Source organism: Stegostoma tigrinum, chromosome 37 (assembly GCF_030684315.1).
Source record: "Stegostoma tigrinum isolate sSteTig4 chromosome 37, sSteTig4.hap1, whole genome shotgun sequence".
NCBI lineage: Eukaryota > Metazoa > Chordata > Chondrichthyes > Orectolobiformes > Stegostomatidae > Stegostoma > Stegostoma tigrinum.
In genome coordinates this window covers 12,503,927-12,521,326 of record NC_081390.1, presented here as the reverse complement: position 1 = coordinate 12,521,326, position 17,400 = coordinate 12,503,927, and positions in this window count along the sequence as shown.

The following is a 17,400-nucleotide window of genomic DNA, read 5'->3' as shown; positions in this document are numbered from 1 at the left end:
GTAAGGAAGCAAGCTTGATATCATAAAAAGAATTAAGAGCAAATGTAGATGATTCAGCATCTTGAGCCTGCTTGGCTATTCATCACAATCATGTGAAAGCAAAAGTGTCCTGTGCATGCAATCTGTGGCTATGTTTGTTCATGAAGCATTCTGGCAGAAGCATGCAAATCGTAGGTGTCCCTCAACTCCAAAGTTTAAGTGTTGAAGACCTAAACTGGTCTGAGGCTGCTGATTTGCTGATGTGAAATTGCGATGATGAAGGGCCAAGCAGGATGATAGCCATGGAGTATGCAGAGAAGCTATGCAGAAGAAGCAGTGGCAGCATGGCAGGGACAGGCATTTAGTGAGCAGTAGCCATCAGGCACCTGTTCAGTTTTGCCTGTTTTTGTGCCATTTAGTTTCTCAGGAGGAGAGGAGAATTGGAAGTAAGGCAATCTTGGGTTTTAGTGGTGTGTTAATGTATGTAAATAAAGTGATCTTCACTTAGTGGTAAAATTATGAAGTTACCATTTAAAGTTTCAAGGGGAAAATGGGAACATTTTTCTCAATGTTGAGAGTCTATTTTAAAATTTTCCCTTCATTTTGTCACCGCACTTGTTTATTTCAAAAATATACTTTATTTATTGAAATGTCTTTATATACATACATAGTTACTAAAGCAGTTCAGTTCTGTACAATAGCATAAGAAACAAATAAACATTGTACAGAAGTTGCCGGAAAAGCTCAGCAGGTCTGGCAGCACTTGTGAAGAAAAGTTTAAAGTTAACATTTCATACATATTTGAGGCAGTGGAGGCTCCGAAAACTAAACATTTAACTTTGGCAGAAAGACCTCAGGCTCTCCCCACTGTACCTTGGTGGCAGTTTCTCCAAGCTTTATGGTTCCCTCAGTAGGTAGCCCTGGACGTTAAAATGTCACCAGTCACAACACCAGGGAGGGGAACATTCTGCCAAAGGTGAGCCTGGTTCAGCCTCAACCAGAGTATTGTCTCCAACTCAGTGCACCACACTATAAGAGAGATGTGAAGAGAGAGTGTAGAAAAGATTCACAAAAATAGTTTCAGGCATGAGGAATTTCAGTCAGGTAGATAGATTGGAGAAGGAAGGCTGTTGTCCTTACAGAAAGTTGAGAGAGAATTTTGATAGAAGTATTCAACATCATGAGGGACCTGGACAGAATTCACATGTTAAAACTGTTCTGGTGGAAGAAAAGTCAAGCTCGAGAAGACCGTGATTTAAGGTGATTGGGTAAAGAACCAAATTCAACATGAGGAGCAACTTCTTTTAATGCAGATAACAAGGTGTCGAGCTGGATGACCAAAGCAGGCCAAGCAGCATCAGAGGAGCAGGAAGGCTGGCATTTTGGACCTAGACCCTTCTTCAGAAATGGGGGAGGGGAAGAGGTTTCTGAAATAAATAGGGAGAGATTGGGAGGCGCATAGAAGATGGATAGAGGAGAAGATAGGTAGAGAGGAGACAGACAGGTCAAAGAGGCGGGGATGGAGCCAGTAAAGGTGAGTGTGTTGGGGAGGAGATAGGTCAGTCCAGGGAGGACAGACAGGTCAAGTGGGCGGGATGAGGTTCGTAGATAGGAGATGGGGGCGGGGCGTGAGGTTGGAGGAGGGGATAGGTGGAAGGAAATACAGGTTAGGGAGGCGGGGACAAGCTGGGCTGGTTTAGGGATGTGGTAGGGGAGATATTGGAGCTTGTGAAGCTCACATTGATACCACTGGATTGCACGGTTCCCAAGCGGAATATGAATTGCTGTTCCTGCAATCTTTGGGTGGCATCATTGTGGCACTGCAGGAGGCCCAGGATGGACATGTCGTCTGAGGAATGGGAGGGGGAGTTGAAATGGTTCACGACTGGGAGGTACAGTTGTTTAATGTGAACCGAGCGTAGGTGTTCCGAAGGTTGCAGGAACAGCAACTCATATTCCACTTAGGAACCCTGCAGCCCAATGGTATCGATGTGGACTTCACAAGCTTCAAAATCTCCCCTCCCCTGACTGCATCCCAGAACCAGCCCAGCTTGTCCCCACTTCCCTAACATGTCCTTCCTCCCACCTATCCCCTACTCCCACCTCAAGCGCCACCCCCGTTTCCTACCTACTAACCTCATCCTGCCCCCTTGACCCGTCTGTCCTCCCTGGACTGACCTATCTCCTCCCTAACTCCCCACCTACACTCGCCTCTCCTGGCTCCATCCCTGCCTCTTTGACCTGTCTGCCTCCTCTCCACCTGTCTTCTCCTCTATCCATCTTCTATCCACCTCCCCCTCTCTCCCTATTTATTTCAGAACCCCCTTTCCCTCCCCCATTTCTGAAGAAGGGTCTAGGCCTGAAACATCAGCCTTCCTACTCCTCTGATGCTGCTTGGCCTGCTGTGTTCATCCAGCTCGACACCTTGTTTTCTCAGATTCTCCAGCTTCTGCAGTTCCTACTATCTCTGAAACTTCTTTTAATGCAGCGTGTGATTAGAATTTGGGATGTACTGCTTGAGAGTAAAGTGGAGGTATGGGGAGAAGGCTGTTGATTGTATAACTGAGCTGATCTTGTGGAGAGCTGGCATAAACACAAGTTGAACAATCTCCTTCAATGCTGTAACAATTTTATGATTCTACTCTATTCCCTAATCAAATTGAACAATAAAATGATTCTTTCTCTGCATTTCCACTGAATCCCTACAGTATGGAAGCAGGCCATTTGGCATATCGAGTACACACTGACCTTCAAAAAAGCATCCCACCCAGACTTCCCCACCCCCCATTCCTGCATTCCCCATGGCTAATTCACCTAACCTACACATCCTTGGACACTATGGGCAATACACCTAATTGTGGGAGGAAACTGGAGCACCAGGAGGAAACTCACGCAAACACAAGCAGAATGTGCAAACTCCACATAGATAGTGGCCTGAGGGTAGAATTGTACCCGGCTCCCTGGTGCTGAGGAAGCAGCGCTAAGCACTGTGCCGGTCACCGGACCCAAAACATTAACTCTGTTTTCTCCTCCACAGATGCTGCCAGACCTGCTGAGCTTTTCCAGCAACTTTGTTTTTGTTCCTGATTTACAGCATCCGCAGTTCTTTTGGTTCTTATGCCACAAATCTTGCTCCTCAAATCTTCCTGTGTTATTCCAACCAGAAATCTAATAACCCCTGCAATGTCATAAAACCTTCTTACCCTTAGATTCAGGGCTCACATATAGGACAGAAACCTGACCAAGATTTTGAGTGAGAAGCACCACTTGTGGAACAGTACTCCACGTGAGTTGACACTTTCAGGATGGAAGATTGGACATCATTTAGTTAAAAAAAAGTTGCATTTTACTTGTACAAAAGTGAAGCCTACGTATCGGGAAATACATTGTCTATCGGATATGGTCACTTCAGTAATTGTGTTCTGACAACTTCCCGGAAAGGACTTATCAACACAGTAATTGCATTGGGTCTGGCCATGTGTCCCAGGCTTTGGAAATGCATTATTAACTGACTGAGGAAGCTGGTAGTGCCATTGTCTGTAATTGCAGCCCCACCCAGAAATCTCCTGAAAGGAAAGCTGCTAATTCAACAATGCCAGTAATCATGAGAAGTCTCTTCTGGCATATAAAATAAAATGTCTAGAATTGTGTCAAATCATAGCATTGACATAGAAAAACTCTCGTAAGACTCGTAGGCGTCATTTCAGTTCAGGAACCCACTGAAAGTAATGATGAGAGGACCATCGGCACAATTTTCCCACTTTCAGCTAAAGTGTTTTGCTGAGTGAGATTCATGCCATGGCTCACAGTGACATTTGTCTCACAATTTTTCACCTTTCGCCTCTTTAATTTTATAACTGGGATCTTGGCCGACTTTATTGGGATCTCAAACAGCAGGGCCTTTTGCACTTATCAAAGACTGCTGAACTTTTAACTTATTTTCTTATTTTCCTAGTTTAGACTATGGAACATTTTAATGTAAACTATGACCTATCTCTTTATTTTTCTGCTATTCCATGAAGTAATGCCTAGCTTTCAATGCTCATTTCTATTACTACTATGTACCTAAGTTTTCTTTATACCTAAGTACCCAAGATGGCACCCTGTGTTAGGACATTATAGCCTTTTCACCGTACTCCTGAAATTCTGTACTTGAATACACGTGACAATAAGATCTAAAGTCTAAATCTAAAATCTACTTATAGCTGACACTATATATAATGCTCAGATAAACACACCTCAGGCACCATAAACCATTAACCACTCACGTGTTTCTCAAGGACATGGCCCAGAGGAAAGGAAATTTTTTCGGGACCTGGACGTCTTGATGGAGTGGAAGGTCAGTCCTTTTCCGGGTTGACTGTCAAAGAAGGCCACACCATCAGCAGAAGGCATCAGCCCAGGTCAGTGTTGTGTTCCAGGTAGAAAGGGACAACACAGCAATGCAGGGAGAAGGTCAATAGTCTTCAACGGTCTGCAAGGGTAAGTGCTGCCATCTTCTCTCCATGACCTCGTTCTCACAAGGCCCCCTCTCACTTATAACTGTGCTGCTGCAGACACATCTCATCAAGGCTCATGGACTACAACCCTCAGCTTTGCATGCGTGGTATCTACATAAGGACTCCACCCACCTCAAGCTTCCCAGTTACTAACCCTTCCTGCCTTCTGAACTTACTACTCACTCACTGGGGACACTGCATCCACTTTGGCATCACCTTTAACTGCTATTCCATCATACTTAATCCATGCTTTCATCTCATTGGAGGAAGAATTGGTCCACTACCCCATCCTGCCCCAGTGGTGTCTCAAAAGCAGTCTGACTAACCTGAGTGTAACCCCTGGATTGGTTTATCTTGATCTATAGGACTGACCGAAACACAATCCCCAGACAACAAAGATTTATGGCCTAGTCTGGTTAGACCAGCCCTCTGGACTGGAATCAGATGGGCCCCTTGGCTAACTGTGGCAGTACTTCCTGACTGACAGTAATGCCTCCTAACTGCACTAAGGATTGCTCCCCTTTGGCTTTGACTTTCACGCATTGCTATTAGTTTGAAGCACAGGTAGTATGTCTTCTTTTGAACTGCAGGTGCATACTTCAGGTGTGATGTCAATGTTGCTTGGAGCCACACAGCAATATGTCCACCTCCTTGACAGCTCAGTGCTCCCCATTGTGACAAATTGCCTGGCTCTCCCTCAGTGCTAGAAAATGCAATGCAAGCCACAGACTCCAGAAGCCTGTGTGTCAATGCTGAAGTCAGTCGATGTGTTCTAAGAGAGTGCTGTTAACTAGACAGAGGTTGTCAACTTGTGCAAAGAAGGCAAGCTATGAGTCATAGACTGCATCCTGAGTAAATGAATCAAATGCTTGCGTTGCTGCACACAAAGCAACTAGCAGAAGTATCTGAGTCATATGTGTCCCTAAACTCCAATGTAAAGTTTAAAGGGCTGCAGTAGTGCTTGAGTTGATCCATGAGAAGCTTGATATGTGGTGAGGTTCATGGTTTGCTCCTGCTGACCTGCATCAATGAAAGATTGTGGAGGATTGTGGTCATGAAGTATACAGGGCCCTTGTCGTTAGAAAGCAAATTTGATGAACTACAGTCACCAGACACTTGCTATGATTGATTTATTGTTGTCACAAGTACCAAGATACAGTGAAAAGTGTTATTTAGTGATCTACATGCAGATCATACCATGCAACATGTATCAGAACAGACTGCAGAATACACTGTTACAGCTGCAGAGAAGATGCAGAAAGAGAGATCAGACTTAACATTTAGAGATCCATTCAGAAGTCTGATAACAGCGGAGAAGGAGCTGTTCTGGAATATATAGTACGTGTGTTCAAACTTTCATGTCTTCTGCCCAATAGAAGAGAGTTGAAGACAGTCATTGTCTTCATGAATATGTTGGTTGCTTTCCCGAGGCAGAATTCATGGATCAATGGATGGAAGGCTGGCTTATGTGATGGACTCGGCTGTGTTCACAACTCTCTGCAGTTTCTTGCAGGCTTGGAAAGAGCAACTGCCAAACCATGCTGTGTTGCATCTAGATTGAATGTTTCCTATGATGCAATTATAAGATTTGATAAATGTCCTTGTGGACATGCTGAATTTCCTTAGCCTCCTGAGGAAGTAGAGGCATTGTTGTGCTTTCTTGACTGTTGCATCAATGTAGTTGAACCAGGACGACTGTTGGTGATCATCATTCCCAAGAACTTGGCATTCACAACCATCTCCACTTCAGCCCAATGATGCAGACAGGGGCGGGTCCTCCATTCTGCTTCACCTGAAGTCAACGATCAGCTGCATTGTTTTGAAGATATTGATGGACAGATTGTTGTCTCTACACCATGCCACTAAGCACTCAATCTCTTTCCTGTGCTCTGTCTCATTGTTGTTTGAGATCCAACCTACAAAGGAGATGTCACCAGCAAATTTAACAACATAGTTGATATTTAGTGAAGCTGTCGGCTGTTTCTTTAAGCTAACCTTCAAAAAATTTGGATTGCATTTTCTGCCAGACCATTGGATGATGGATGACATGGAGCTGTCCTTATATGACAAATACTATTTGACTTCAGGAAATACTCAAAATTCCAGCTGGTAAATGAAGGCCAGGTAACTGTGACCAACACTGCTGGGAGTCCATGAATTGCAAAAGATGGACACAGTTTTTCTATCATCGTCCCCGTGTTTGACAAATGAACTCTATGCGCATTCAATCATTTTGAGTGGGTGTCCACAACAACTAGGAACATTGAGCCCATGAAATGACCTGCATACTTGACATGTCCGGAGTCCAGGCTTTATCTGGCCATTCCTTCGAATGCGGGGAGCTGCTAGCAGTAATTTTTGTCCTTGATAGACTCTGGGCACTGATCATACCCCTCCCCCAACTCCCCAACGCAGCTATGTCTGCGTCCAGTCCTGGCCACTAGACATAATTTCTCATCAACATCTTCATTTTGGAAACCACTGAATGACCCTATTAAGCGTTCAGCCAGTATCTGGCGGCTATCTTTGCTTGCAACAATCGCTCTTGCTCCCCATAATAATGTTCCGTTCTCTACTATGATCTGGTCTCTCTAGGTTCAGACAGGCTTCAATTCTGGTTGTGACAGCCCTTTGGTTTCCCCATTCGCCACCAGCTGTTTCAGTTATGCTAGAACCAGATCTTTCTGTGTCCAAAGTCTGACATTGTCAGCTGTGACTAGAAGTGCGTCCAAAAAGTTTAAAAACATTATGAACTCTTCCAATGACAGTACCACTGGTGGTGTATCTGCCAGGGGGAGGCAACTCTATGCATCTGCATTTGCTACTTGGCCTCCTGGGCATTGTTCCAACTTGTTATTATATGTCCTTAGTATTAGAGCCTGATGCTGAATTTCACCTGAAGCTATGGATGGCATTGCCTTGTCCTCTTTAAGTAGATCTGGCAGGGGTTTGTGATCTATTATTATTACAAATTTACATCCGAAAAGGTATTGGTGGAACTTCTTGACTCCACGTATGACTGCCAAACCTTCCTTCTCTATCTGGACATATTTACACTCTACATTAATCAAAGTCCTGGATACATATGCTCTTGGGCAGTCCTCTCTGTTGGGCCACATATGAGCTAATATTACCCCAATCCTGTCTGGGGAGGCATTACATGCCAATACCAGATCTTGCTTTGATAGCTGTTCCTTCACTTCCATGAAGGCTGTGGCTTAGCTACACAACCATTTCCAAGGCTGATCTTTTTTTAAGAGTTGATGCAAAAATGCCAGGATGGAGGCTAGGTTATGTACTAGTTTGCCATCCCAAGAAAAGAGCTAAGCTCTGGAACTAACGTGGGAACTGGGGCACCTTTGATTGCCTTTGCTTTATCTTTCAATGGGTGTAACCCAATCTTGTTGACTTTGTAGCCCAAGAAAGTCACGCGGGATGCCCAGAACACACATCTTTCCATTTTAAGGCATATGCCCACCTGGGAGAAATGTTTAAGAACTATGTCCAAGTACTCTCGGTGCTCCTTATTGATCTTCCCTGTTATTAACACATCATCTAGACAAATGGCAACCTGGGGTAGACCTTACAAAATGCTCTCCACATGTGCTGAAATATCACATAGGCTGATGATAAAAATGCTAGTATAATATGTTGGTATAAACTCTTACGAGTATTAATTGTAGCATACTTCTAGGAATCCTCATCTAACTGCAGTTGCAAGTAGGCGTGGCTCATATCCAGCTTCATGAAAGACAGTCCTCCTGCCAGCTTTGTCTGCAAATTCTCTGTGTGAGGGATTGGGTATTTATTCAGCTGTGAGAAGCAGTTTACCATTTGTTTAAAATCCCCACAAAGATGAAGTGACTCATTGGCCTTTGCAACTGGCGCGACTGGTGTTGCCCATTCCGCAAACTGGACTGGTTTAACGATTTCTTTGCTTTCCAAACCCCTGATTTCTGCGTCTACGTTTGCATGTGGCAAATGGCACTGGGTGGGCCTTGGAGAATTGTGGAATTACTTCCTGGTCAACACGCAAGGTGGCCTTGGCTCCTTTGATAGCCCTTAGACTGTCCTGAGAATGTTTTAGGTATTTGATTAGGACTTCACTCAGGCAGCTATTTTCTAATCAAAAAAATGTAGAGCCAGTCTAGGTGAATCTTTCTCAATTTTGCCCCAGCAAGCTTGGGTCCGAGCCTTTTACTACAATCAATGGAAACTGAACCAGCTGCTTCTCATAAGAAATTGGAACTAAAGTTGTACCTTAATCTGTAAAGGTTTCCTGGTATAGGTTCTCAGTCTAGCCGAGTATTGCAAAAACTCAAGACTTTGAGCCCAGAGCAAATTTTGTTAAACAGTGGTTCTGCAGTCACTAAAATAGCCGTACCAGTATCAACCTCCATTAGAATCAGGTGACTATTTAACCAGATGTTTATTTTGATTGGTTATGATTTGGATGTTGCTGAGCAATTCGATTGTTCCAAACCTGACGTAGGTGGACTTGCCTGGGTGTGCACTCTCTTGGGAACCAGCCTATGAGTTCACTTACTCAATTTAGGTGCAGTGGGACTGTTTTGCTATCTCGAGCCTGCAAACTGGCAGCAAGTACAATGGCTTGCTGGCCTGGATCCTGAAAATAATTTTAACTGTTTGGCTGAGGCTTGGCTTTGTTTCAGATAGCCTCACTCAGGACATATGTAAATGCCCTTACTTAAGTGGTGTTTCCCAAGTTCAAACTGGTGAGAGTATCCACTTCCATCAGAATATCATGTAATATGTGCTCCACTTGCCACATCTTCCAACGATAAAGCTAGTTGTAGTGCCTGTTTGAAGTCTCTAGTTCAGCTTTAACTAGTGGTTCTTTTGCACGGTAACATCATTATACCCACTCTCATTGCCAATGAAATAGCTCCATAGAGGCTGGTGTCCAATCACTAAGGCAGACTTTACTTACACGTGGAGAGTCTTTGACACTGACCCAGTTGCCTCAGAGCCAGCTGTCAGAGTGAACAGAACCTCTGACACAGAGATAATGGGAACTGCAGATGCTGGAGATTCCAAGATAATAAAATGTGAGGCTGGATGAACACAGCAGGCCAAGCAGCATCTCAGGAGCACAAAAGCTGACGTTTCGGGCCTAGACCCTTCATCAGAGAGGGGGATGGGGGGAGGGAACTGGAATAAATAGGGAGAGAGGGGGAGGCGGACCGAAGATGGAGAGTAAAGAAGATAGGTGGAGAGGGTGTAGGTGGGGAGGTAGGGAGGGGATAGGTCAGTCCAGGGAAGACGGACAGGTCAAGGAGGTGGGATGAGGTTAGTAGGTAGCTGGGGGTGCGGCTTGGGGTGGGAGGAAGGGATGGGTGAGAGGAAGAACCGGTTAGGGAGGCAGAGACAGGTTGGACTGGTTTTGGTATGCAGTGGGTGGGGGGGGAAGAGCTGGGCTGGTTGTGTGGTGCAGTGGGGGGAGGGGATGAACTGGGCTGGTTTAGGGATGCAGTGGGGGAAGGGGAGATTTTGAAACTGGTGAAGTCCACATTGATACCATATGGCTGCAGGGTTCCCAGGCGGAATATGAGTTGCTGTTCCTGCAACCTTCGGGTGGCATCATTGTGGCAGTGCAGGAGGCCCATGATGGACATGTCATCAAGAGAATGGGAGGGGGAGTGGAAATGGTTTGCGACTGGGAGGTGCAGTTGTTTGTTACGAACTGAGCGGAGGTGTTCTGCAAATCGGTCCCCAAGCCTCCGCTTGGTTTCCCCAATGTAGAGGAAGCCGCACCGGGTACAGTGGATGCAGTATACCACATTGGCAGATGTGCAGGTGAACCTCTGCTTAATGTGGAATGTCATCTTGGGGCCTGGGATGGGGGTGAGGGAGGAGGTGTGGGGACAAGTGTAGCATTTCCTGCGGTTGCAGGGGAAGATGCCGGGTATGGTGGGGTTGGAGGGCAGTGTGGAGCGAACAAGGGAGTCACGGAGAGAGTGGTCTCTCCGGAAAGCAGACAGGGGAGGGGATGGAAAAATGTCTTGGGTGGTGGGATCGGATTGTAAATGGCGGAAGTGTCGGAGGATAATGCGTTGTATCCGGAGGTTGGTAGGGTGGTGTGTGAGAACGAGGGGGATCCTCTTGGGGCGGTTGTGGCGGGGGCGGAGTGTGAGGGATGTGTCGCGGGAGATGCGGGAGACGCGGTCAAGGGCGTTCTCAATCACCGTGGGGGGAAAGTTGCGGTCCTTAAAGAACTTGGACATCTGGGATGTGCGGGAGTGGAATGTCTTATCGTGGGAGCAGATGCGGCGGAGGCGGAGGAATTGGGAATAGGGGATGGAATTTTTGCAGGAGGGTGGGTGGGAGGAGGTGTATTCTAGGTAGCTGTGGGAGTCGGTGGGCTTGAAATGGACATCAGTTACAAGCTGGTTGCCTGAGATGGAGACTGAGAGGTCCAGGAAGGTGAGGGATGTGCTGGAGATGGCCCAGGTGAACTGAAGGTTGGGGTGGAAGGTGTTGGTGAAGTGGATGAACTTTCCCAATTCCTCCGCCTCCGCCTCATCTGCTCCCACGATAAGACATTCCACTCCCGCACATCCCAGATGTCCAAGTTCTTTAAGGACCGCAACTTTCCCCCCACGGTGATTGAGAACGCCTTTGACCGCGTCTCCCGCATCTCCCGCGACACATCCCTCACACCCCGCCCCCGCCACAACCGCCCCAAGAGGATCCCCCTCGTTCTCACACACCACCCTACCAACCTCCGGATACAACGCATTATCCTCCGACACTTCCGCCATTTACAATCCGACCCCACCACCCAAGACATTTTTCCATCCCCTCCCCTGTCTGCTTTCCGGAGAGACCACTCTCTCCGTGACTCCCTTGTTCGCTCCACACTGCCCTCCAACCCCACCATACCCGGCACCTTCCCCTGCAACCGCAGGAAATGCTACACTTGTCCCCACACCTCCTCCCTCACCCCCATCCCAGGCCCCAAGATGACATTCCACATTAAGCAGAGGTTCACCTGCACATCTGCCAATGTGGTATACTGCATCCACTGTACCCGGTGCGGCTTCCTCTACATTGGGGAAACCAAGCGGAGGCTTGGGGACCGCTTTGCAGAACACCTCCGCTCAGTTCGTAACAAACAACTGCACCTCCCAGTCGCAAACCATTTCCACTCCCCCTCCCATTCTCTTGATGACATGTCCATCATGGGCCTCCTGCACTGCCACAATGATGCCACCCGAAGGTTGCAGGAACAGCAACTCATATTCCGCCTGGGAACCCTGCAGCCATATGGTATCAATGTGGACTTCACCAGTTTCAAAATCTCCCCTTCCCCCACTGCATCCCTAAACCAGCCCAGTTCATCCCCTCCCCCCACTGCACCACACAACCAGCCCAGCTCTTCCCCCCCACCCACTGCATCCCAAAACCAGTCCAACCTGTCTCTGCCTCCCTAACCGGTTCTTCCTCTCACCCATCCCTTCCTCCCACCCCAAGCCGCACCCCCAGCTACCTACTAACCTCATCCCACCTCCTTGACCTGTCCGTCTTCCCTGGACTGACCTATCCCCTCCCTACCTCCCCACCTACACCCTCTCCACCTATCTTCTTTACTCTCCATCTTCGGTCCGCCTCCCCCTCTCTCCCGATTTATTCCAGTTCCCTCCCCCCATCCCCCTCTCTGATGAAGGGTCTAGGCCCGAAACGTCAGCTTTTGTGCTCCTGAGATGCTGCTTGGCCTGCTGTGTTCATCCAGCCTCACATTTTATTATCTTAGAACCTCTGACACTCCTGTTTATCTCTGTCAGTCAGGGGGTCCCGGATTGGACCAGATAAACTGCCCCAAAAAGGAACTCATATTCTATGAGGTCCACCTGGCTGACCTTATTACAATCACTCTATCACTCCCCTTCATTCTTCAAAGCTTCAATTAGTACTACTCAACCACTCCTCATAAGAAAATCACTCCATGCACATGATCAAACTAGTGAACCTTATCTGGTCTGTTTCAAATATCTTTCCTTAAATAAGCAGACCAAAACTGCTCACAGTATTCTATATGTGGTTTAAGTGCCTTGTGCAATTATAGCAAGATTTCTCTGATTTTATATTCCATTCCCTTTGAAATAATTGGTCTTCTCTATTACCCACTGAACTTGGATGCTAGCTTTTTGTGATTCATGCTGTTGGCTCTCCCAAATTCCTCTCTGCAGAAGTTTCTGTAGTCATTCACAATTTAATTCATAGTATGATTGCGAGAAACGTTTGAGGTCTCCCAAAGGCCCAGTTGTTAGATCCAAAACTGAGACTTCCAGATCACAGGGTCGTTATGTTTGATTCACAGTTTATACAAAATTATTTGATGTTAGTTTGATTAGCAATAGATGCCTTATAACAGGACTCAACTCTCTTGGAAAGGAAAGGGAAGAAAATCAGTCATGAGATCATACCGTTTGAAATTTACTGCTTCCTGCCAGAAAGTGTTAATGCATGCATGTGCATAGAGGAGGATTGAGGTTGGCAACCAGGCCTTTATTCACGAATGATGGGAAGAGCAAGGGTTTTGAGATATTTGATGGAATTTACCCAGGGCCTTCTAAGAAAAAAAGATGATAGACTATTTTCTAAAAAAAAATCACTTTAAAGTGGAGGAAAATTGAACAGTAAATTTACAGGATTCATTACAGAATGAAATTGAAGTGTGGAAAAATGGGCCAGGGACCTGCCCTTAAGCTGATCACTTCCTGAGTGCTTTATATTACAGAATGCCTGAGTTTTGGGTAATCTGCGATGATCCACCCTCAGCACAATTGGATACAAACTTTACCGTTATGTGACAATACTGTGGCTTAAGAGGTGTATTTTGTTCAGTGGAATGTTTGCATGCTTAGAGCCACTATAATGTATATGTATTGTAGCATACTAATAGCACAAGTCTAAGGTTTTAAAAATGAAGCCATCTTTCTATATTGATAGGTTTTTTTTAAAAGCGGGGAGGTGTGACAACTTCAGAGGTATATTTTGTTGTGGTTTTGTTTTTTTTTATGACGGTTGAGACCGAGGTACTGAGCCATCTGCTCAAAGCCAATAAACAGCTTGTGAGGCCTTGGGGGTTTTATCCTGAATGGGTGAGGTCAAGCTCCCACAGAGCCATTTGGAAAGAGTTACAGTTAAGTCAATTCTTCCACCTTGTATTTTAACTGTAGTGTAAAAATGAAGTGTGTTTTGCTTAAAGTTGAGTAGTTTGACCAATCAATTTGCATCTGGAATGCACCACCTTACACTTAGCTTTAAAATAAGAAAAAGCTAGGATCTAGGTTATCTTCTCAAAAGATTTTGAGGAGGTTTGGTCTGGTCCATAACAGTTATCAAATAGGCCAAACTTCCGAGACAACTGAGGAAGGTCACTCGACCTGAAATATTAACTCTGATTTCTCGCTACAGATGCTGCCAGACCTGCTGAGCTTTTCCAGCAGCTTCTATTTTTGTCTCTGAGACAACTGTCTAGTCATCATCATTTCTGATAGCGTTGTACTTTGTACAACCTAATTGTCAAAAACAGTTGGACGCTTGCAATGAAAAAAAATGCTTTGGGTCCTAAGGATTTAAAGTATATTTAAATGAGAATAATTATAGAAAGAGATAAAGAAGCTGGTACATGTACATTCCCCTTGAGCATGTCAGATAATATAAATCCATATTAAAAGCCACTGTTTTGATTATCTTTGTAACAGTTATGTGGTAGCTGGAGGTATGTTTTCTCCTCTGAATGTAGGTATGAATTATATTAAGGCACTGGTGATTATGTTCTCCACACTCCTGGGCATTAAACAACTGTCCAGGGCAACAGTAAACTGAAATAACAGCTTCAATGGACATGATAAAAGATATTCTGCTGGTAAATTGAGACAGGCCAGGGTAGCCGATCCTCTTGGTTTCCAATGTTTTAGCAGTTGCAATGACAAGGTAGGAGATTTTAATTTAGTTTGAGAGAGCTGGTAGTGGGATGGTGGTATGGGCCTGGAATAAAAGCGTCAATTCATTCAGTTATGACTGGCATTGGTGAAAAGTCTAGGTTAAAAAGCCAACATTAAAAAGAAGGGTGAAAGTTTGCTTTTTGAAAGGAGGTGGCTACATAACCTCAAGATACCTTTACGCAAAACGCAATTCTTGCCCTGGAAGAGGTTAACCTATGTAATGAAAAAAAATGCAGAGTGCAAAGGTGAAATTTTACTTTTGGATGGAAAAGCGAAATATCATGGGGAAACTATGACACAAAGTACTGTCAGAGTCTGCAATGTTCAGTATGTGTCATAAATGGAAGTCACTTAAATTGTTTTACAGCCGGATCTGATTATAAAACACCATGCAAACAAGATACAGAAGTTTTTCTACTCCCTTCTCCTCTAAACTAAACTAGGATGTACTATCCAATTGGTTTTGTTTGACAGGACTGAAGGTTAGTACAACCTGATTAGTGAAATTGCAAGCAATCTATTACATCAGATTAGGTCAGTTAATGTTACAATAATTGTGGAGTTGGGTTTTACATGATCATTGAAAGCACCCTTTGATCAGTATAAAGTCAGGTGATGTGTGTAAAATCCTGCCATTTGCGGGGTTACATTCTTGGAAACGTCACGAAGGAATGTGCAAATGGTGAATATATTTTATAATGGCAGTCATTTGGATAGGTTCCAACTGTCAAAAATTTGATAATAACAGTAGACAGTAAAATGTTATTGACAATAAATAATGTTTCTAATTTACATAGATGTCCTCTTGAAAAATGTGTTTAATCAAACAAAAAAAATCACACTTCCTCATTATAAAGCTCACCAGCAGAATATGCTGATTATAATCACAATGAATACTCACATTCAAACTCTCTAAGCAAACAACATGGCAGATAAGGCACACCACGTGCACTTTCGAGTCCAGGAAATACAGTAGTGTGCATCATGGACACCTTCAATGTCTTAGAGATAGCAAAAACTGCAGATGCTGGAGTCCGACAAAACACTGTGAGCTAGAGGAACACAGCAGGCCAGGGAGCATCAAAGGAGGGACAAAGTTGACATTTCGGGTTGAGACCCATCTTCAGAAAATCATTTAATTATATTACATCCATTGAGGCACTTCATTTTCTGATATTTTTGTGAAATTTGTTTTCCTCTGAAAACCACGGATGAGCAAACACAGGCCACACAATGGTCAAAATGATGTAAGTTTGGTTTGTACAGATCAGTGAATTCATGAATGAAGGCATGACTAGCAGGACTTTACTGTTGTTTCTCCATTCTTAGCATAACCAATCAGTCACGTGCTGAGAGTTGTTTGTTCCCGTTCAGATCAAGGAAGCCCACTTCAACATTTACAGCAGCATTTTGCAGTAATTTTTTTCTGCATTTCTTTCTTTCCTGTTTCCATTTACAGTAAGCCCTGATGGTGGGTGGCGAGGTATCAGGAATAGCTGGAAGTAAATGACTACTCATATACCAAGGGCCAGTATGTATGATTTTTTCCACTGCTGACGTCATTGACATGTGCCTATTGGTTAGTGCTAGTGTTAGTTTGTGCCTGCACAAGTGGTGAGACTGCTTACTCGGCCACTTTCTCCAGTGCATCCTGTCCACCTCTGGCCCTGTTTTTCCACCAGCCCTGTGGCCATGACACGCCACGGTGTATCTGGCAAGGACAACGAGCAGATATTTCACACAGCCAAAATAACACGGTGTCCACGGCAACCTCGACACCTTTCACACTAAAATAAGCTCTCGCAAAATGCTCATGAAGAAAATTATAGAGCATTAAGTATGTGACAATATTTGTCATCTACAAAAAAACATGCAAAATGTAACCTTGTATACAGAATTTATGGACGGGCATTTGGGTTGTTTCTCATGGGGTTAACACGTTACTCCAGACAGATTTCCAAATATCTGTGTACTGTTTGACTTGCTGTGTTTGATCTCAATAACCAGAGCTTTTCAGTCACTGGCTGTGATACCTCAAGCAGAGCACAGACACATGCAGGATGTGCACCCTCTGCAGGTGATATCACCAAAAACACCCTTCTTCCAAGTTAACAAAGTGTGAAGCTGGATGAACACAGCAGGCCAAGCAGCATCTCTTCTTCCAAGTGGTTTGCTGCAGCCATTTAAATAGATACACAACATTTGGACAGCAGATTTCCTGGAAGTTTTAGAAGAGGGCAACAAGGTGATTTCAGCCAAGTGCACACCTATAAATATCAGGTAATGGCCACCAGCCACAGTCTCAGCTGGAGCATTAAAGCACCAGATCAAAAGGTGTACCATCTGCAGTAGGGTTGGGGGGTGGGTGTGGGAAGGGTGAGGGTGGAATCCTACATGTAAAATTCAGAAGGCAGTCCAGTGACAGGGTACCAACTGCTCTTCTTCCACTACTGAGCATACTGTTGTCCTATGTAGAAGGGTTGGTCGAGGTGAACAAGCAGGATGAATCTTGTCATGACCACTTCATTCAACAAATGGCAGTGACTCATAACACAAGGTGCAAACAGGTCAGCTTTGGAAACAGAGAAGAATATTTAGTCAGTCATCTTCTCTTATCTACTTACTTTTAACTGAAGGCCAGCATCACGTGGAGAATGGGCAGGCAAAGCTACAAGGAAATAGTGAGGGAAGAAGGCAGTGTTAGACAGCTCTGAGGAATGCTCCATTCCACATCCATGGATACAGGCATTAATACCATCAATGATTAATCATCAGCTGAAAGTTGAATAGGGTGAATGAAGTTGAGAGTTTCATTAAAAAAAATAGGGTTAGCAGATCCATATTATTTGAAGTGAGAAATATCACAGAAAAGACACATTTGTGGTCTTGGGAAACTGGAAACAGGAATCTCTTATTCACTTCACACTTCTCACAACTAATTGTTTTGA